Genomic DNA, 21,842 nt, shown 5'->3' with positions numbered 1-21,842 from the left:
TCTTCCTCACCTGAATCCCTACCCCTGCTCTTCCTTAGCTCCCCAAGTCCCTCTTCCCCCCCCTCAAACACACACACACTTCCCCCAGTCAAGCCAGAAGCCGCAGCCAGGTCATGGTATGATCTACTAAGGAAGCCTGGACTGCTGTGGAAGCCCGGGACCCTTTACCTGCCGTGGGCAGGTTGGGCCTGAGAACTAAATCCATGGCTGGAAACCTTAGTTCATACATTTGTAGGGTGACATTTGAATATTCACCAGCTGAATTTTGAATAGCTTCAGGTACATGATGAAAGTGTCCCACAGTACATACGTTTATCTCCCAAACCTCACACTAATTTAGGAGTATAGTTTGAATGGGTAGCAAGAACAGCCTCTTTCAAGTGTAAGTATTTCTACTCCAGTATACTAATAAGCAGCTAAAGCTCTGGAATGGTTAGCCAACCCTATCCAAATGGTTCTTAAGCCTAAAGGTTCCCCAAACTACAGGAAAAAGGAAACCAGCTGCAATTCATTCTATACTGTTCATTGCAATCAATTCAGGATGGAGATAGATGGTGAAATAATGGGCTAGTCCTAATCCATACGCACAAACCTCTGGTGCAGTGACAGATTTAGAATAAACTCAGAAAGTATGTTTCAAGTATGCAGAGATCTTAGTGCATTTGTTTTGGATTATATTAAAAAAACATTTTGAAATATACATCCTTGAATTTCTTTTACAGCAAAGAGCTAAGAGCTGTGATTTAACCATAGAAACTTTTTGCTCCATTTTATATTAAAGAATACTGTAAAACCAACTTTAAATTATGATGTTTCTTTGGTGGATTTTTTTGATTCAAGTAACTATACTGTTATTGTCATAGATTCAATTTTTATGTTGTGACCTATTTTACCACGCTTTTTAGTTGTTAAATGAATGCTATTATTTACGATAAGTGTAACTATACTTATAAAATAAATATGGGGAAAAACACAAAGAAAAATCCCTGAATAAAAACAAAACATGTGCATGAGAGAGAAGGGGTGAGGGGGGAATAGATGTGCATGTATTCAAATAGATGTACTTCACTTCCTGAACCTAAATGATTTAGTTCATTTCTAAAACAAGGTGGTCTTTCATATATGGCAACATTTCTGTATAAATGGCAGCCTTCCAAATCTAATGCATCAAGGAAGGTTGATGTATGGAACAAAATATGGAATATATAAATATTTTACTGATACCATTTCAATAGCCAATTCAATGTCAAGCATTTCTAGAAATGGTATGTTTTTAATTTCCTTTTTAAAATGAAAAAACGTATAGTATAATATGCTGTGGCATTTATTTTACTTTTAGTTAGAGCAAACAGTTCCAGATGTATATTCATGCACGGAAGATTCTTAAAAGATGCTCTGTATTGATTTTACCTAGTAATCCTGTGCCAACGGATAGAAAAATCGATGTTAAAGTTTGCTGGATTAAACAGTTTAAATTTCTACTGTGTAGTTTTCTTTCAATTATCAAAAAGCAATGTACAAAATCTTACACGTCACAAAATAGAAAAAAAGTTGATCCAGATGTACACATTGAATTAAAATCAATCTAAAGGATTTGTATTAATGACCATCATGATAGCATCCAAACTAATACTACCGCCAAATATGCTATTGCAATGATTTTGATACTGGATAGCACATTAGTGACAAACAAAACAAGGGACTGAATCATAACAGTAATGAAATGAAAACTCAAATAAGTCTAGTGAAAAGTAATTGGTTAGCAGATATATAGCACTTTTCACTCAGACATCTCTCTCTTTACAAAGATGGGTAAGTCTCCTTCTCCCTATCTTAATTATAGACAGGTAAGCTAAGAGACACAGGAAACAGTTTGATTTGCCTGAGGTCAGACATAAGGAAGCAGTGTTAGTATTGAGAAGAGAACCCAGGACTTGGATCTTCCAGACCTACCCCTTATCAACACTACAATAAAAGAAGAGGAAAGAATGTTTGATGTCAGTCCCTAAGACCTACATGAAGGCAGCTGTTCTAGAGAGAGAGAAATCTGCTCTAGTGTTAAAGGAAACAAGTGTGTAATACAAGAAGGCCATTTTCCCCTTCCCAACATTCACTATTTTGGGGAACTATTGGAAATCTCTCTGTGCAGCCACAGAACATAATGCACAGCCTGCAGCACTGCAGGTTGTCCCTCCATAAAGCACTGTCAACATGCCTCAAACCTGTTTGAAATAGAGAAAGCAAGCACAGTCCAGTCTTCATTCCCATTCATTTTTACTGAGGCTGCCTAAAGGGATTCTGATGATCATGGAGGTCTTTGTGCTGTAAACAAATGTCCTGAAACCCTCACCTTGCTCACTCAAGCTACAGCACTAATCATATATCCATAATTTTCTGAATCAGTCTCAAAAGGATTCAAAATACTGTTCTAGAAGTGAAGGAAATGGAATCCCATTAGAATTCTGTGATGAGAAGAAACCTCTCAGTAAGGATTTCAAGCTAGTAGTATTAAAAGTAAATCAAACTTTCAGGAACTCTCTTTCATCTGAAGAACAGTTAAGTAGTCCTAATAGGTATATATCTGAGGAACAGGTATGCACACAAGACAACAGTGAAGAAAGATTGCTTGCAAGATGACATAACAATTGATGGCATCTTCAGTGTGTTGTGTATGAAGCTCTTAAACACCCACAAATATAACTGTTTTTCTGTAGTGCAATACAATCGCTTTGTGACAACTTTATCTCATTCATTTCCAACTCAAATAGTTGAGTCTTTAATCATTTTCTCCACATCATCAGCTATTCTTGGAAATAAATGGAAGTCCATCCATTTTATCTAGTTCTGCCCAGTTCTTTCATCTTCTGCATATAAACACTACTTCTGAGATTGTCCTGAAATTTTCACAGACACCAAGTTATCAGACTATTTCTTTAGCACATCTAAAACAAGGCAATGAAAATAATGTATCCAAACACTCTGTCACATGAATTTACAAGGGTGTTTGTGATGTTATCCCCTAACTCAGATCTAAAGGGGATGTGGATTATATATGCCAGGCAAAATGCCAGCATGTGCTTTGGAAAGCTAGACTGTCACTCATTTCCATGACAACCAACGATGCAGGTAGATAGCACATTTAATTTGAATTCTGGGACTAGTGTCTGCTTCAAACAGGTATGGGTTTAATATCCTTAAAGAGGTATATTACTGCCCCACCCCCAAATTTGAAAAGAACAGTATCCAGGGCTATGGGTTGCATCTAAGGTAAAATGATCCAGTTGTTCTAAATCTAGAGGGGAGATGACTTTGCTCTGGCTAAGTACATATAATTTGAATGCAAACTCCCAAAATAAACATGCTTAGCATATGATTTTATTTAGAGAAGTGTTTGTTTAATATTTCATTTAAGTGTTGTTTTGCTAAGGCATTTTTAGTCTCATTTGGACTGTACATACTGATCCCACAATTTTGTCAGATATTTCTAGATATATCTTTCTCTTCCTTTGCCTTTTGGTTTTTGCTGTTAAAAGTCCAAAACAATGGGCTGAGGAGGGTGTAGTCTAAACCTAGATTAACCATCAACAACATATTCTACTACATTTTTCAGTGGGAATTAAGGAGATCTGAAAGAAAAATAAGGGTCAAAATGAGACAACAGATTTAGTTCTTATTAACCTTTTTAAAACCAAAATCCACAAATTCTTTTATGAAGGATGACTGCATAGGAGTTGGACTGTATTGGAAGTGATGATAATACATGTTCATTTTAAACAGAGATGTTGGCAATTAAGCATTATAAAAATTCCTTATAAATATAAGAGTATGCAACTTGTTCTTCAAACTCTGTATTCTAAATGTGATTTATCCTAATTCTCCACTATATTTCCTGAGTCTTTTTTTCCTCTGAGAAGCCAACACACCAGAACTGCATGAAGTAAAGAGACTTATGGAAGAAGAGGAGTGGAATCTTCAACCCTACCCCCAACCTCCAATAGCCAACGTATAGGTGCTTGCTCCCCAGTCCCTTCTACAAATTATGGAGCAGGGCAGCACAAATTATGGAGCAGGGCTTCAAATTATGTGAAGACAGCCGCTGGAGCATTTGGGGTTGTGACTCTGAAAAGGTTCTCCACTTCACTGTATTTCACTTACTTTTTGGTCCTTAGCCCGCCTGGCAGGGGGAGCAATGGAGGATTTTTCCTCAGATAGTTCACTTATTGTACTAGGAAGCTATAGAAGAAACTGGATACATATGTAAAAACTCCAGTTTCACTAAAAACAAATAAATGCAGTTTGTACACACCCACACCCACACACCATATATTACATAGTGTGTATGTGATGACTGGAGGCGGCTGGAAAACTATGAAAGATGTTCACAAATTATTTTCCTTTCTTCCCTGCCCCCAACAAAATTTCCTGACTAGATCTGCTAAAGCCATCTTTAAAAATAGGATTTTTTAATACACAGCATTAAATTTAGAAGAATCAATATTAAAAATAAATAATGAGTAAGCCTGGTTGAATGTTTAAAGTGAAATAATAATGAGTAATTCTGTTTTATGTTAAAAACAAAACATAATGCACAACTATGCTCGGTTTAGAAGAGTTAACACTGAACCAATAGTAATATTTCCTCAAAATTAACTAGCATTCTAGTCTCTCAACAATTCTAGATTAGAAAATCCATATATTATTTATGTACATGAAAAACAAAATCAGCCATAAAATTAATCTTACAGTATAAATTAAATTGATACCAATTCAGAAAGTATCATTTGTACAGTATTACAGGGATCCTTAGGCTTATTAATTATCATAATAGGAAAAAATACATGCTGATGGATAACTGAAAGAAAAGATGTACAGAGTAATGTAAAGAAGATCATTATGTGTACCACAGTTTTGTATACAGTAATACTTCCCACAAGTCTTACTGAAAGTTTGCCTAATTAATGTGCACATAGCACATGATCCTGTGAAGATAATGAATGCCCTTAAGTATCACTGCACTCAATGGTATTTTAAGATGCTCAGAACCTTGCAGGATTAGGCTCCAATTCTCAATTGTACCCAATTATGTAGTTTTCACCCATTTAAACGTAATTTGTAGAATAACCCTGGAGACTGAGATCCCTTATGTTGTGGTCACAGATGTGGTATTCTCTACTCAGAATGCCAACAAAGGTGCCAGCTTTTCTAGACCACATATCCATGAGAAATAATTGATTTATTTCAGAACAGCTAATGAACTGCTATTATCAGCATCTGACTAACATTACCAATCTGAATGAATTACAAGAGAATGAACAATTTAATATCCTATTGCCAAGCCACACATTTTAATTGAGTCATAGTCTTCCTTTTCCCCTTTCCAATACTGTACTGACAATCAATAGAAATGAAATGTTAAACATTGGTAGAGAAACATGTTGTGCTATTATAGGAAATAAGTTTAAGCAAATCTGATAATGCTGATTAACGTACCTCGAAAGAATATTATTGAAATTTACCTGATGAAGCCATTAAGAACATAAGAATGGCCATACTGGGTTAGATCAAAGGACCATCTAGCCCAGAATCCTGTCTTCTCACAGCGGTCAATGCCAGATGTTCCAATGTGAATGAACAGACCAGGTAATCATCAAGGCTGTGTCCAGACTCCATGCCTCCGTCGACGGAGGCATGTAGATTAGCCAGCTCGGAAGAGGGAAATGAAGCCGCGATTAAAATAATCGCGGCTTCATTTAAATTTAAATGGCTGCCCCGATCTGCCGATCAGCTGTTTGTCGGCAGATCGGGAGAGTCTGGACGCGATGCCCCGACAAAGAAGCCTTTCTTCATCGACACAGGTAAGCCTGGTTTCACGAGGCTTACCTGTGTCGATGAAGAAAGGCTTCTTTGTCGGGGCATCGCGTCCAGACTCTCCCGATCTGCCGACAAACAGCTGATCGGCAGATCGGGGCAGCCATTTAAATTTAAATGAAGCCGCGATTATTTTAATCGCGGCTTCATTTCCCTCTTCCGAGCTGGCTAATCTACATGCCTCCGTCGACGGAGGCATGGAGTCTGGACACAGCCCAAGTGATCCATTCCCTGGTGCTCATTCCCAGCTTCTGGCAAACAGAGGCTGTATGACTAACTGATTGCACACAGGCAGAATTTAAAGAAAATACTCATTGTTGTGAGTTAGTGCTTTTTAATGCTACAAATCACAAGTAAAATTTGTTCACACTATTAGAGCATGATCCAATGCCCATTAAAATCAATAGAAAAATCTTAATCCCAACTGAATTTATTTGTTAGGTGCAGAGCTACTGCTTGCAGATAATACACTCACAAGCAAATATTTTATGCATTGTCAACATTAGACATAGATACAGGTATGGGTAGACTTGGACAAATTAGATTTCTATCAGTTAATGTTGGTAAAGCTTGTTTCACCAAACACACAAACCGACAAAAACCTTATTTCACCAATAATATTAGAAACTTACAATTTGGCAAAGTAAGTAAAATGCTGTTTGAGAAATTATTAGATTTTTACTTTAAAATATTTACATTGCATATTTTGACAATTTGTATTTAATGGTTATAAAACTTTAACTTTCTTCAACTATGTCAACTTTTCTTAAATAATTGTCTTACCCCTGCTCATAATTTCCACTGGAAATCTAAATAAAACAAATTAAGAAATGATTAAAAAGAAACACTGATATTATCTACTGATGATATTTTAAAAATGAAAATTGATTTCAGCCAAGCTTACTGTCCCTCTTGTATACTTCTCTTATGTTACAAGTTTCCAACTATGAAAAGACAGTTACCTGTTTCTGGAAGTGATGTTCTTCAAGTTGCTCATTTCCACTCAACTTAGCAGTGTGTACTTGCCCCATGCACCACTTCCACAAGTTTTTTTTTCCTCAGCAGTATCCGGGGGATTGGGTCTGGTGCCCTCTGGAATGGTGCACACATGCAATAGCATATAGAATGCTGCCAGTTTCTCCACCGTCTGTTCCTTCTTTCCAGAAACTCCAAGCGTGGGGAAGGGTGATTAGATATTGGATGGCATGAACAACACATCTCAAAGAGCAACATATTTAAAAGAGAACCAGTTACAGAAACAGGTTCTTTATTTGACTTCAACAATATCTTTTCCTCTTCGAATGCTCAGTTGTGTCCATTCAACTTAAGTGACTCCAAGCAAGTACCTGGAGGTGAGTAGGAGTTCATGGACTTGCTAATCGCAACACAGCTCTGCGGAATTCAGCCTGCTGAGTGATAGCATAGTGGATCATGAATATGTGTACTGATGACCACTTAGAGGCCTTACAGATTTTCCAGATCAAAACATGATCCAGGAAGGCCACAAAAAAGCATGTACTTTGGTTGAATGTGCCCTCACAATTGGTGGCAATGGGACCTGCCCATAACAAGGTCATAGGCAAGAGATTATCCAGTGTGAAATCCTCTGCATGGACAATGGAAAGCCCTTCATCCTTCCAGATGATGAGATGAAGAATTGAGATAACTTTCAGAAAAGCTTAGTTCAGTCCAACCAGGATACCATGGTGAATTTCCATGGTAAACAGAGCATTAAGACTGTTTTTCATAGAAGTAACCTGCACATAAAATCTTACCATATTACCAAGAGTTAAGTGCATTCACATTAGGGATGTAAAATCCCAGTTAGTCAGTTAAACCTTAGGGGGATTAAACAGGATCCCAGGAGCAACGGTTCCAGCCAGGCTGGAGCAACCCCCCGCATACAGAGCTGGAGGCTCCTGCTACTGGCCCTCCCGTACTCAGAGTGGTCAAATCCTGACCCCTATGGGGCTACAACTGCCCTCTGCCTGGGTACCTGGTACATCTCTAATTCAAAGTTCAAATGTATCAGATTATTTTTTTCTCTGCCCACATTTCCTTTCATTTCTATATCTGAAAGGTTTCCCTCTGGTTGCTGAGCTTTTGCCATGTAGTTTCCCATTATTTAACACTTCTCCATCAATGCAATTGTAAATTGAATCTTATAATTTTTCTAAAGCAACTTTTTAAAAACATCAATTGCAAAATATTTCATAAGTACAAAATTATATTAGTAAAAAAAACCTTCAGATACTATACATAAAGCTATAAAAGGCATGGCAATTTAATATTGACAGGTATGGATTGACATATTGCAATAGCTTTTTAGCTAATTTGATTAATATCCTTCTGATTTGCACAATATCTACTCTATTTTTCTGCAGATCTTTAATATTGTTAATTGTTTTTAATCGGTTTAATTTGAATCTATTTTCCCTGTTATAAGCATGTTCTGTGTTTGCTACCAACATTTGCTACCCGTTGCTACTCAATGGTATATGAGATTACTTCATTTAGAATACAAGATGCTTTGGTAATTGTTGCTGAATGAATTCTGATTTTCTAATAGCTTCAGCTGTGTGATTTGTGATATATCTAGGCTTGGCAGAATTCAAATGTTATGTTTTTACAATTTTGATAGATTCAAAAAGTAAATATTCTTAAATCAAACTCTAAATTTTCAAGCAGCATTTTTCGTACTTTGCCAATCTTTAAATTTTGACCACCATAATGAATATTTTCTACCATTAACTATTGGTCTAGACCCGTGGTCCCCAACACGGTGCCCGCGGGCGCCATGGCGCCCGCGGGGACATTTCCATGCGCCCGCCAGGTGCTCGGGGCTGGCCTGGCACCGGGCAGGGGGAGCGCCGGCCCCGGGCGCGCGGCGCTGGGCGGGGGGAGCGCCAGCCCCGGGCGCGCGGCACTGGCAGGGGGAGCGCCAGCCCCGGGCATGCAGCTATGGGGGGGGGGCCACCCCCGGACATGCGGCTATGGGGGGGGCCGCCCCCGGGGCGCAAGTGTCCCCGCCCCCTGGCGCCCGGCGGGCGAACGGCCACGCCCCCTGGCGCCCGACAACCTCGAAAGGTTGGGGACCACTGGTCTAGGCTAATATGAAAAATAAATTAACATGTTGACATTTAATTAATAAAGTTAAATTACATTATAAAATATTAGAGGAGACACTATTTCCACTAGGCTAAACACAACTTTGGCTAATATCCATACAAATGTAAATAAAATAGTTTTTGGCCACTAGAGGGAACCTCTATTGTTTTATGAATGCATTGGAAAAACCCTCTTACAATACTGAGAAGTACAAGAAATGAATTAAAATCCCATAAGTAAAAGGAGGGACTTCAGAGTTCCTTCCCATGATGCACTATAATTTGAAAATTAATTCACAAGTATATAATATGAAAAAGCTATGACAATATGTTGTGTCTGTCACACACACACACACACACACACACTTTATTTGACTTCAACAATATCAAAAATGTAAGAGTTTTTCGGGCCAAGAAAAATTCTTCATAAAAACACTCCTTAAAAATGTCTCAGCTTTTAACATATGGTTTTATTTATTACTCTCTGCATCAACAATTACAGTGATTGGTACACAAAGACAACAGTGAACTTCATGGCTAAATGCTTTTTTTTAAAAAGTGGATGACCACACACTTGGCTTAGTGGTCTTTCAGACTTTTAAAAAGTAAACAGTTTCATATCTTACAAAAATAGTATACAATAAACTTTGATATGACTATGGCCAGAAAAGCCATGTTCAGATGAAAATAAAAGCAGAATACACAGATCTTATATGCACAGTGAATCATATGAGTATGATAAGGTGATAGCAACAGCAAATTACAAAATACTACCACCTACATTTATTAATGCTAATTTCTGCAGCTTCACATATACAAGCAAATAAAAAAGGACAAAAGTTGGAATATCCACTATCAATGAAGGAAGAACAACTAATCTCATGAGAGCCTGGCAAGAGAAGAGAAGATGGGACAACTCAGATGATCTTCTTGGTCCTAAATACAAGATAAGAAAGGGAAAGTCCAATACTGGAGAATATTCAAAGATATAATAGTTCTCAGCCTTCACAGACTACTGTACCCCTTTCAGGAGTCTGATTTGTCTTGCAAACCCTAAGTTTCACCTCACTTAAAAACTACTTGTACAAAAATCAGACCTAATAATATAAAATAGTTACAGCACACTGTTACTGAAAAATTGTTTTCTCTCTCATTTTGTCTGTATGAGATTTTAATTTGTACAGCCTCTTTCTGACTTACGAACTGGTTACGGACCAAGCAATTGGTCGTAACTCGGTTCGTTTGTAAGTCGGACCCCATAGAGTTACACACGACCGCGCTGTTCATAAGCGCGGATCGTGTTCGTAACTCGGGGTCTGCCATTTACGACAGCTTTGGTCATAACTGCGAACGGTTGTAAGTCGACAGTTCACAACTCGGCGACCGGATGTATTGAATTTGCTAGTCCTTTTTAATTAGGCTGTTGTACAATGAGGCAAAGCTGAGTTGATGTACCCCCAGGAAGACCTCTGTGTACCCCTAGTTGAAAATTACTAACATACAGAAGAAAAATTTTAATTCTCTGAATTTTGGATAAACAATGAGATGCTTTGGATGGTTTCCACTTAATAGAAGAGGTACTGGCATTCTTGACTGAAGACTAAATACTTGTCTGCAGGGCTTTCAACTACATAAGAAACGGAGAAGTAGAGATTTTGTTTAACACAAGCAGTCATGCAGGAGAAATCCAAAAGTATGAAACATCATTCAAAAAACGAAGATTAAGACTATCTAGACCAAACCCAGAAATAGTTGTGCACACACGAATTCATATGCATTATCTGCACGTGTAATTATAGAAACTGAGGAAACCACAGCAGTAACTGTATATAAAATAGTCTGTTGTAAACTTAACAAGTAATTTCTAAAGGCAGCTACCAAAGTTAGCTTAGACAGGTTGGACCTCCCTGGTCTGGCACCCTCGGGACCTGAGCAGTCCTGGATGAGGGATTGAGCTGGACCAGGGGAAGTCATATCTGGCTCCCCTGCTACTGGCTCCCCTCCCCCCCCCCCACCATGGACCAGCCGCAAGCTTCCTAGCCAATTCCCTCTTGCCATCAGCCTTACTGCCTACTGGTCCCCCCACCACCATCACTGCTATATTGAGCAATCCAGCTGCAGTTCAGCTCCCTGCATGCTGACCTCCTGGCCCCTCCGGACAGCCCCAATACAATGCTCCGAGCTCCTGGTTGGTTTGTGCCTACATGTCCAGATACGGCACGCCAGGCAGCCCAGATGCGGGGAGCCCAACCTCCAGCCCACCACTGGGACGCTCTGGTCCTGCAACATCTGTGGTCCTGCTGGATGACAGATGTTGCCAGACCAGGGAATCCCATCAGAGGTTCAACCAGTATAAGGTATACAATTTTGCACAATCATACAAATCAGTCAATGTATCCCACGTGTACGTAAATGCTCTGTGATGAAAAAAAACATAATAACAGGAAGCAAACATGAATTCAAAGTGTTACTTAAAAATAGATATTATGACCTAGTGAACATAATTAAATTTGGTGGGATAATTCTCAAAACTGGAATATTAGCATAGAAGTAAACAATCTTCACAGGATGAGGAAGAGGAGAGGTGAGAGAAGAGATAGTGTTTTAGATTCCAGTCTTTATGGCACAGAATCTAGAGTTGCATCTAATGATATTAAATTGAGTTTAATTTCCATCGACTACTCAATTAGTTGATAAGGGGGGAAACTGCAGACCTGCAGCGGCAGGGACTAGGCACGAGCCAGGAATCAGCTGTCTCGGCTCGTACCTGGTCCCAGATGCTGCACCTCTGTTTTTTAAATGTATTAAAGAGAGGCGGCTCTTAATACATTTAAAAGGAGAGGCACAGCATCTGGGACTGGGCGCGAACCAGGAGAGCTTATTCCTAGCTTACGCCCAGTCCTCCCCGCTACACCTCGGCCTCCCCGGCCCTCCTCCCTCACCACAGAGACAGTGCTGGGGGAACCGACTTTTAAGCTGGTTCCCCCTAGCACAGGCTCCTGCTCCACCCCCCTTGCTGCCTCTCTCTGACAGATGCAGCGGGAGGGGGGAGCAACTAGTCGAGTTGCTTATTGGGTAGTCGTCTAGATGCTTACATCCCTAGTTACACCAATGGTTTTCAACCCATGGGCCACTTGTGGCCCAATCATCACACAGAAGTGGCCCACTTGATATCTGCAGGGCCATAACTAGGCCAGGGCAGGGAGGCATTTGCCCTATGCACAGAGTTGGTGGGAGAGGTGCAAAAATGGGTTGGCACCAGATCAGGTCTTAGCAGGATCTGATCCAGTATCAGTCCTCAGAAGGATGAGGCCAAATGGCTTCAGCCACTGCCTCCCAACAGGATGAGGCCTAGAAGCATCAGCAGGAGGCTACGGGGCTCAGCTTCCCCACCCCCACTCTGCAGGACTCCTAGCTGAACAGGCACTGCGGTGCTAGAACTGGGTGTGGAGTGCAAAGAATTGGGGTATAGAGGGAGCAAATAATGCATGGGGACAGTCTCTAGGTTGGGGGGCCTGGTGGCAGACACTGGATGGGGGGATAGATATTGGAGCACAGCCCTGGATGGGTGGGCTGAGTGATGAAAGGAACACCTAGGGGCAGCCACTGAGTGGGGACTGGATGCTGAAGAAAGTAGTCCTTGAGGGGGCAGTCTGCCCTGCACATGTGCCAGCCCTGTATAGGGAAAGTCTAGATTCAAGAAGAAGAAACCCAGTGGGTTTGAGTGATGGAGGGCATTCCCTAGTTGGAGAGCAGTCTGGGGGAGGGGATAGGGCAGTCCCTGGATGGGGGGGAGGGGCTGGGTGCATGAAGGCCATCCCTTGCTGAGTGCATGGGGGTCTGGGTACTTGGGACCAGTCCTTGGCTTGGTGTGCACTTCACACTGGACAGAGCTCCCAATGTTTGCAGGCAGAATCCCCAGCTGTAGCACCAGCAGCAGCACGTAAGTGAGGGTGGCAAAACACCTTGACATCCTTACAGTAAAGTTGATGTTTTCACTGATTTTGCTAATTTAAAGTGCTCCTGATAGACATTTGTCAGTGTTGAAATGAAAGATACTATATTAATTTATTCATATTTCTGTCATACAACAAATAATAAACTTTTTTGTAGATGTACAGGTAGTATATATATTCTGTGGATGTGAGCCAAACAACACACAGAGCTGCATATGTGGCCTACAATGTTAAACAGGTTGAGAACAATTGTGTTAGACAATAAGGAGATGATAAGGAAATTTTGGGGTTTAGGATGCAAGGAATGAAAACATAACAGTGGTCATCTGCTATAGAAGGGGTAGGCAATAATTTTTTTGCCAGGGGCCACTTCAGAAATTTTTGAAGTGGCCCCGGGCAGCACTGGAAGGGGTGAGGGCCTCAAGTGGAAGGGGCGGGGCCAAGATACTTCCCTGCTTCCCCATCCCCAGACCCTTTCACTAGCAGGGTGGTGAAGCACTGGAATAGGTTACCTAGGGAGGTGGTGGAATCTCCATCCCTAGAGGTTTTTAAGTCTCGGCTTGTCAAAGCCCTGGCTGGATTGATGTAGTTGGGATTGGTCCTGCTTTGTGCAGAGGGCTGTACTCGACCTCCTAAGGTCTCTTCCAGCCCTAAGATTTTATGATTGGTCTGGGAATGGGGGAGCACGTGAAGTCTTTGCACCCCCTCCCCTAGAGGTTCCCCCTAGGCACCCATGCCTGTGGCAGTGGGAGGAGACTTCGCGCGATCCCCCTTGTACCCTCAGGCCAATTAAGGCATGGGGGCGGGGAGCGCACAAAGTCTCCTCCTGCCCTGCCAGGAGCTCCAACTGGCCTGAGGGTGGGGGAGTGGCAGGGCCTTTGCAGGCTTGATCCGGCCCTCAGAGGCCCTTTTGCCCACCCGTGTGCTATAGACTACAATGACTGAACGGTGAGGTGGAAGGTAGGGAGAAGGAGGAAGAGAGAATGAATATCTGGACCAAAGCATGAGGTACTCAAAATTCACAAGATAATCACCACTACTGAATTCTAACTACCTAGATACCTGTTCATTAACAAACTTTGCCAAACATATAGCAAAGGTTCATAAATTACACATTAGAAAATTTTATTAATTAAAAAAGTAGACTTCCAACTACAGAATCCATCATAAATCTGATTCTAAACAATTGACGGGGACTGACAAGAGTATGAAAATGGAATGAGCACTGGAACCAGTGACCATGAGCAATTCTGATTCAGCATAGAGTAGATTCACGGATCACAGCAGAGCACGGATAGGCAATTTCACTAAAGAAAATTTTTAGGATTGAAAAATATTCAAGATCTAATGGGAGAAAGTTATTAAAATACACTACCATAAAAGGCAGCTTGTGAAACCAAAGCACAGAAGACCATATTTACTGTGGAAAAGAAGCAAAGAATAAAAAATAAGCAATGTAGATTTTTATATCTAAATCATAGAGCTGGAAGGGACCTCAAGAGATCATCAAGTCTAGTCCCCTGCCCTCATGGCAAGACCAAGTACCATCTCTGACAGACTTAATCCAGACCCTGAAATGGCCCCCGAAAGGATTGAACTCACAACCCTGGGTTTAGCAGGCCAATGCTCAAACCACTGAGCTATCCCTCCCCAAAAAGTAGAAATTTAAGGATGTAACAAAAAGACCACCACAATGACTGTACATAGCTTGGGAATAAAGAATAGGGAAGAAGACACCCAAATAAGACAACACATTCATTTTAATCTCATAAGGAAACGGTAACAGCAGAATTAGTTGATGCTAACTAGAGATGCCAGGGGGTATAAGAAAGACTATTATAAATACAGATGAAAGAAATATTAAACATGAAAAGACTGGAATGAAATTCATAGTGACTCATGATGGCCTAAAAATGGCTGCTATATAGAAAAAATTTGTGTGTATTCAACCACCAAAAGAATTGAAGGTAAACCATGTATGTAAATAGGAAGATCAAAAAGTTGATAGGGTGAAATATATGTAGATACCAGTCTTTAAAAAGGGGCGGGGTGGAGAGAAAAGTGATTCTGGTAAGTGTCTTTAATAAATCTAACATTTATTCCTAGTAAATTATGAGAACGACTATGGAATAAAAAAATACCACTGATCATCATAATAGTAGGAATAAGAACTAACTGATCATATATGAGGAATATGGCCTGGAATCACATCAGAACTCTGACGCACCATTCCTTTTTCCCACCCTTAAATCCACTCACAAGAAATGGATCAAGAGAATTGGCAATGTTGTAGCTTCAGCAGAGTTTTCCCCCATTTTGTTCCCCTTCCCATGCTTTTGAAAAGAAAGGGAATATCTGGTCCACCTTTGTTCATTTCTTCACAGTTTCCAGCTGAACAAGTGTGTCTCAAATGTGACTCCGTTCACAAGCTCTGCATCGTTTTATATATGTCATTCTTGAAGTACCTAGTAAAATAGTGTTTAGATGGTGGTTATTTATTTAATGGTGGTGTTTGTTTGCTTGCTTGCTTTTATATTTGTGTATTTTTTCAGGGCTGCATCTGCCAATAGTTACTACAAAGCCTTCAACCAATCACTTCAAAAAACATGCAGCTGTAGGGAGAGTCCAAATGGAGTTTACTCTCAGTCTGTAACTAGAGAAAAATGATAAATCTTTGTAATTGAAAGTCAGCTGCTTCATTTTTAACTCTGATTTTTTTTCCTCCTTTTACATTCTAGCTGGAGTACAGCTGTAATAAATGTGACTCCTCTCACAAGATGTGCAGATGTTAACAGTTCTGTAGGACATCAAGAAACATTTCAAGCATCTTGTAAATGCTGACTAAACTTGCTTGAATTACCCACACTACCTCCTCCATATTCTATTCAGTAACATTACCCTTCCTGAATATTATGAGAAAAAATAATGAATGCTTAAGTCAACACACTAATATCTAAGTCTAAATGTGTTATCAATAAACAGGGACTGTACTTAAGTCACTAGACAATAGACAGATTTTGAATCAAAAGAAGTCAACCTACTTCTTGCCAATGTGCCTAATGCATCCATCATTTCTTATTTAAGTGAGAATAGCTAAAAGATTGCCTGCGAATAAATTTTTAAAAAGCCAAGAATGGGTGTATTTGAAAGGACCTGGAACAAAGAGAATTGCAACCGTTTCCTTTCTAGCAATCAAATGGATTAATTAGTGACTAAAGCTAGTAACTCTAGAATGAATGCTCTGTAGCCTATTGTTCCTTAAGTTATATGAGCATGAATAGTATTGAAATTATATACTTTAAAAATTCACCAATGCCTCAAACCGCAACTAGCTCTGCATGGCAGCAGGAGTCCCGCTGTGCAGGACCGATTAGAGAAGTTGGACTGCTAAGCACAATTGCTTTGTCTAGTTTGTTTTAGCAAAGATTTTTCAATATTTGGCACTCTTCATGCTCAAGTTCCCACCAACATCTAGTAAACTCAGTTTCCTAGTTTGAGGTGAGATTTCAAAAGTATCTAGAGTGATTTAGGAGTTTGAGTTTCTATGATAATAATAGCTGTACTCTGGGCTATTCATTTACACACTTTTGAAAAATCCCATGCTCAAAAATCCAACTCGGATAGGCTGCTTAGTACTGTCAGATTACATTGAAGTGAGACGGCACAGCTCATCTGAACCCATTAAAATATATCCAAATGATGACTGAAGAACACTTATTTGGATTTACTGGAAAGTGAACTTTTAATGGGAGGTGCACTTGATGGCCACAAAATTATGAAGACATGTATATGTTCAATGGAACTACTATACTTATATGCATTAAGCTTCACTCATATGTGTTTGTAGGATCATGTCTTAGTTTTGATATGTTCCAAAAACTTTGTATAAACATTTTTTACATGTTTTAAATGTCTATATGCATCTGACAAAGTGGGTCTTTGCCCATGAAAGCTTATGCTCCAATAAATGTTAGTCTAAGTGCCACAGGAATTCTCATTTTTTTTAATGTAACTTTTAGAGGCTTTCCAATCTTAATCAGTGTAAGCATCAGCCTTTGCACAGAGTTTAAAATTTTAAGGAGAGAGAGAGGAGAGAAAGAAAATAGTAGTTTATTCCGATATTTCCTGCAAAACATAAATACAACAGTCTTGGTCCAGCGAAGACTTACGCACCTGCTTAACTATATACATGTAACTTTAATAGGACTAATATGCAAAATTAAGTATATATATAAGTCTTTGAAGTATCAGGGCCTAAATTATTTTACAAGGAATGAACAATGTAGTGTTAATTTGAAAACTAGAATTCAGAAAGGTTTGTGTTTGTTTGTTTAAAGTTAATGCTAAGTATAATACAGGAATGCCAGCATTTAAACTAAAATGTCAACATGCTCTTTCAAATGCTTCATGAAATTACTGCAAAATAATTCAACTAACTCACGTGACATGGTGTGACAAAATATAAATATAGCTTTAAAATACAAATTAAAAGAGACATAGCCTAAATAAAAATAGTTTGTTGCTGAGAAGCTGTGTTATTCACTGGCTTGCACACTCAACCTGCTTTTAAAGCTCCACAACAACAAAAAGTCCCTTACTGCTGGTATGCCTCTTAGAGCAGACATGCTCAGTTCAGTCATGCCTTAGAAGGCATAAACATCATTAAAATTCAAAGGCAGCTCTGAGAAAGAGGACGCCTCAATTGGTATGCAAGTGGTGCTTTCTCGCCCTGAATACATTATGAACTTGCAACATGCTAATATGCCATGCTATCATAAGCACCAGATGGAACAGTAGGCAGTATACGTCCCATCAAACCTCGGGAAGATGTATTAATGTTCCTGCTCTTTTTTCTCTCTCTCTCTCTCTCTTTTTCTCTCTTTTTAACTGCAGTTCTTCAGCTGTGTCCCTAGACCTGTACATGTCTTAGCATCAGTCATCTGCTCCTAAAGCACAGTTCTCCAGGGTTTCCTCATCTTCACCAGGTGGTGCCAAATATCCTTTCAATCTATTTTATCACATAAGGTAAAGGCCACAAGACACGTCAGGCTGAGTTTACTGAAGGGGACCAAACACAAAAGGTACCATCATGAGATAAATGACAGATGAAGAAAAAAGATTTGGGGTTTAAACCTAGCTCAACTGCTTTAAATTATGCATAAACAGTGCAGCATATATTTCTCCTCCTCTACTCCCAAATCAGTATTATTAGTGAATGAAGGAATGGGGTGGAGGGAGAGTACTTTTCTTCATAACTAAGTAAAACAGATGGGCCTGAATCAAAACCATGGAGCTGAATCTTTATTTTCTATTATCCTCCAAAAACTTCCAGAAAAGGCCTATAGATTTTATCAAAAAAAGATATCCTTACAAGAGTTGGATTTTTTTTCAACCATTCTGCAGAATTTAATAGATATCTATGCTACATAATTTACAAGGTGGATAAAAAAATACTACAGAAAAGATACTTTCTATTATGTTCTACATGTTTTAAGTTCTGAATATGTAGTTTGGGTCTTTGCTTACTTTAAAAAAAAAAAGTGATACAAACAACTCTTTAAAGTCCACTTTGCATCATAGAGGAATTCACTCTCAAGCAAGTTTTATCCCACAAAAACAAAAATAGTAAAACAACAGTCCGGCATCCAGTTGTCCGGCCCCCTGGATAGTCTCGCATCAACTGGAACCTGGAACTACTCAGGTCAGCTGCTTTCACGGCCGGGCCGCTGTGAGCTGCATGCGCTATCACGACTTGCACCATTCCACTCACGGTCTCCAGTGCACACAGCGTCCAGCCTGCACGTACTAGCTGCTGAGCACAGGCAGCTGCTTCGGGACCTGGACATAATGTTGGGGGAGAACTGGGATTGGGTGACAGCAGGGAGGGGAGGTGTTTGGCTCTGGGGAAGGGAAAGGGAGGGGAAGGGGATTGGGTGGCACACGGAGTCCCAGCCAGCTCATTGGAAAGCCAGCCGCTCAGCACATGGGCCCCAGCACTTGGAGGGAGATGCGCAGCTGTACCGGCAGCTCCGGGACCCGAGCATAAGGTTGTGGTAGAGGGATTGGGTTGGGAGTATGCCCCCTTATAGTACCTCCTGGTACTCCAGCATATCTGATAATCCGGCACCACCTAGGTCCCAAAGGTGCTGGATTATCGGAAGTCTACTGTATAATGTTCTGTATGCAAATATATTACATACGCAGAGAACGAGTGGGGAGAAGAGGAAAATTTCCTCTTGAATTTTTCTTACTCATTTAGAAACTTGAAATATAATATCCCAGCTCGGGACAGACAATGGAGAGTAGAGGGGCAAACAGCAATTATCTGCTGCCAGCAGCGCAGCAGGGCTAAGGCAGACTTCGTGCCTGGCTTTGCAGTCACTCCACGCCACTCCCAGAAGCTGCCAGCAGCTTCTCTGCAGCCCCAGGGGAGAAAGGAAGAATCCCCACGTGTTGCTCCTGTCCCAAGCGCCAACTTCACAGGAAGACTTGGTGTAATTAGAGACCTTATATATATGCTTTCAGTACCAAATACTGGGCTTAAAGTGCACTGACCTTCTGCAAAACGTCATAATCTCGCAGAGATCTGGCCTTCCTTCAAACAATCATTCTATTCAAAAGTGGCATTGCATGCTTTTTGTTCATGTCATCAAGATGGACAAAAACACCACAGCACCCCATGGTCTTAAACATTCCAATGATGCACAAAATGAGGAATAACCTTACTCTACCAGGTGCCACTTGTGGAGCCATCCTAGAGATTTGCAGATCTGCAGGACTGAGCCAAATGTGGGAATTTCACTATAGGAGGCCTGGTGTGACAGTATCAACTATGGTCACTCTGGCTGACACAACCGTCCTCATAGTTAGCTATGAATGTTGGTGAGTAGGTACATGAAGCTCTCTCTATGCTACAAATTATTATTTTCCTAACAATATTAGCTTACTAATAGAAGTACTGGCTGAACCTCCCAAATCCAAGACTCTCTGGTCCAGCAACATCCATAATTCAGCAAGGCCATGAATGTTGCTGGACCAAAGAGCCACAGGTGCAGGAGCCAGCTGGGAGAACATGGGGAACTTGTTGGGACAGCAGCGGCAAGGCAGGGGAGCCCCAGCATCACTGGGGCCAGATGGCATCACGGGGAGCCTCTGCCTTGGCCAGGAAACCCTTCCATGTTAGTGGTGTCAGGTGGCCGGAGAGCCCCGGCAGAGAGGCTGGTGGTGGCCAGGTGGCCCTGGCCGGGGAATCCTAGAAACCCCCCAGCAACAGCAGAGCTGTGATGGCTGGGCAGCCCTGATTAGGACCCCTCAGTGGCAGCAGGGCCAGGCAGTAGCCTGGGAGTGCCAGCTGGGGAACGCTGGTGGCAGGACCAGGTGACAGCAGGGGAATCCCCAGTGGCCGTTTGGGCCAGGAAACCCCAGAAACCCCCTGGTGGCAGTGGGCTGGGCTGCAGCAGCGGAGCCAGCAGTGGCCAGGCGGCCTGGGTCCAGGAAACCCTGAGGAATCCCAGAGGTAATGTGGCTGGGGAATTCCTGGGAACCCCCTGGCAGCAGTGGAGGCAGCAGGGCAGGGAGCCCCAGTCTTGAGATCCCCAGGGAAAAGAGCTGGAAGGCAGCCAACAGTGGAGCATTGACCTCCCCTGGTACTGCAAACTCTTTGGTCTGGGATGGCTCAGGTCCCAAGGGAGCCGGATCAGGGACGTCCAGCCTGAAGTTTAATCCTCTGAGATGGTGAGCCCTTTCAGTAAGAGTTGAGGGGAGCACCTCATATTTCAGGGAGAAGCTTAGTATCCAGGATTATTGCATGACATCTTCATACCTAGTGATTCAGCAACACAAGTGATTTATCCTACATATTTGTCAACAGTAATATTTTAAGCCAAACAATTTTCATCCACATTCTTGACTAATACACATTATACTTCAGTTGCTAGAAATCCAGATTTATTCTAATTTAGGAATGAAATAAGGATTGGGTCATTTTTCTCCTCTTCCTCTATTTACTATATTTTGTTCCAATGTATGTCATTATAAAGGATAATTAACCTAATTATTATTTGATTTGTGCAAATACACTTATTGATGTCTTCTATCTGATATTATAAAATAATTTGTAATACCTAAACAATATTTAATTTAATTACAAAGCACAGAAATAGATGGGCTGACTCATAGATGACACCATTTGGATCAGAATCATCTGGTGAAAGGCCTAGTTGATGATCATATTGCATGACTATGTTTACCACTGATGTATATATTTCAATTGCAGTACTTTTGGCATGTTCATATTTTTATCACATTCTACGGTAATGAATAACAGCTACATGAAATATCTGTACATCTCCCAGATTTGTAAATAATACACATCTAAAATCCAATAGTTTATCGTAATGACAAAAAAAGCAACTTGGATTTATTTTAGCAAATACCAATTTCTGAAGAATTTCTATTGGGTCATTCGTTAGGACACATAATCTATATTGGGGTTAGCAGGCATGTGCGCCATAAGTGGCATGCAAAATGATTTTCTGTGGCATGTGTAATGAACAGGGCCCCCCCCCTCGCTCCCCCCACCCACAATGTGGAGCCTGTGCTGGCAATCCAGCATCATACCCTCCACAAGATTGGAGCCAGCGCCGGCTTCCTGCGGGGTGGAGCCCTGGGGCTCCACGCCAGATCCAGCTTGCAGGGAAGTGTGCATGCGCTGCTCCTCCTCTCCCCACAGGAAAATCCAGAGTGGAACCCAGGGCAGGAGACCAAGAGGGGTGCACAGTGGAGACAGCCCCTCCCCTGCTTCATGGAGAGAGGCGCTGCCCAGGGCAGGTGGGTAAAATCTTGTCATGCCACTTCAGAATGGTTGCCGATCTCTGCTCTATATCTTGCAAAACAGTAAAAACGCTTATTG

The 21,842-nt window shown here is 41.0% G+C and overlaps 1 protein-coding gene across 7 annotated transcripts in view; it reads right to left on the bottom strand.

Annotated features, from left to right (window-relative positions):
* The window catches only part of RUNX1T1 (RUNX1 partner transcriptional co-repressor 1), a 141,693-nt gene that overhangs the window by 68,219 nt on the left and 51,632 nt on the right, over positions 1 to 21,842 (bottom strand). The gene's annotated exons all lie outside the window — the stretch shown is intronic.

This window comes from Pelodiscus sinensis, chromosome 2 (genome assembly GCF_052426305.1).
Source record: "Pelodiscus sinensis isolate ZL-2025 chromosome 2, ASM5242630v1, whole genome shotgun sequence".
NCBI lineage: Eukaryota > Metazoa > Chordata > Testudines > Trionychidae > Pelodiscus > Pelodiscus sinensis.
This window is presented reverse-complemented; position numbering and strand designations above follow the sequence as displayed.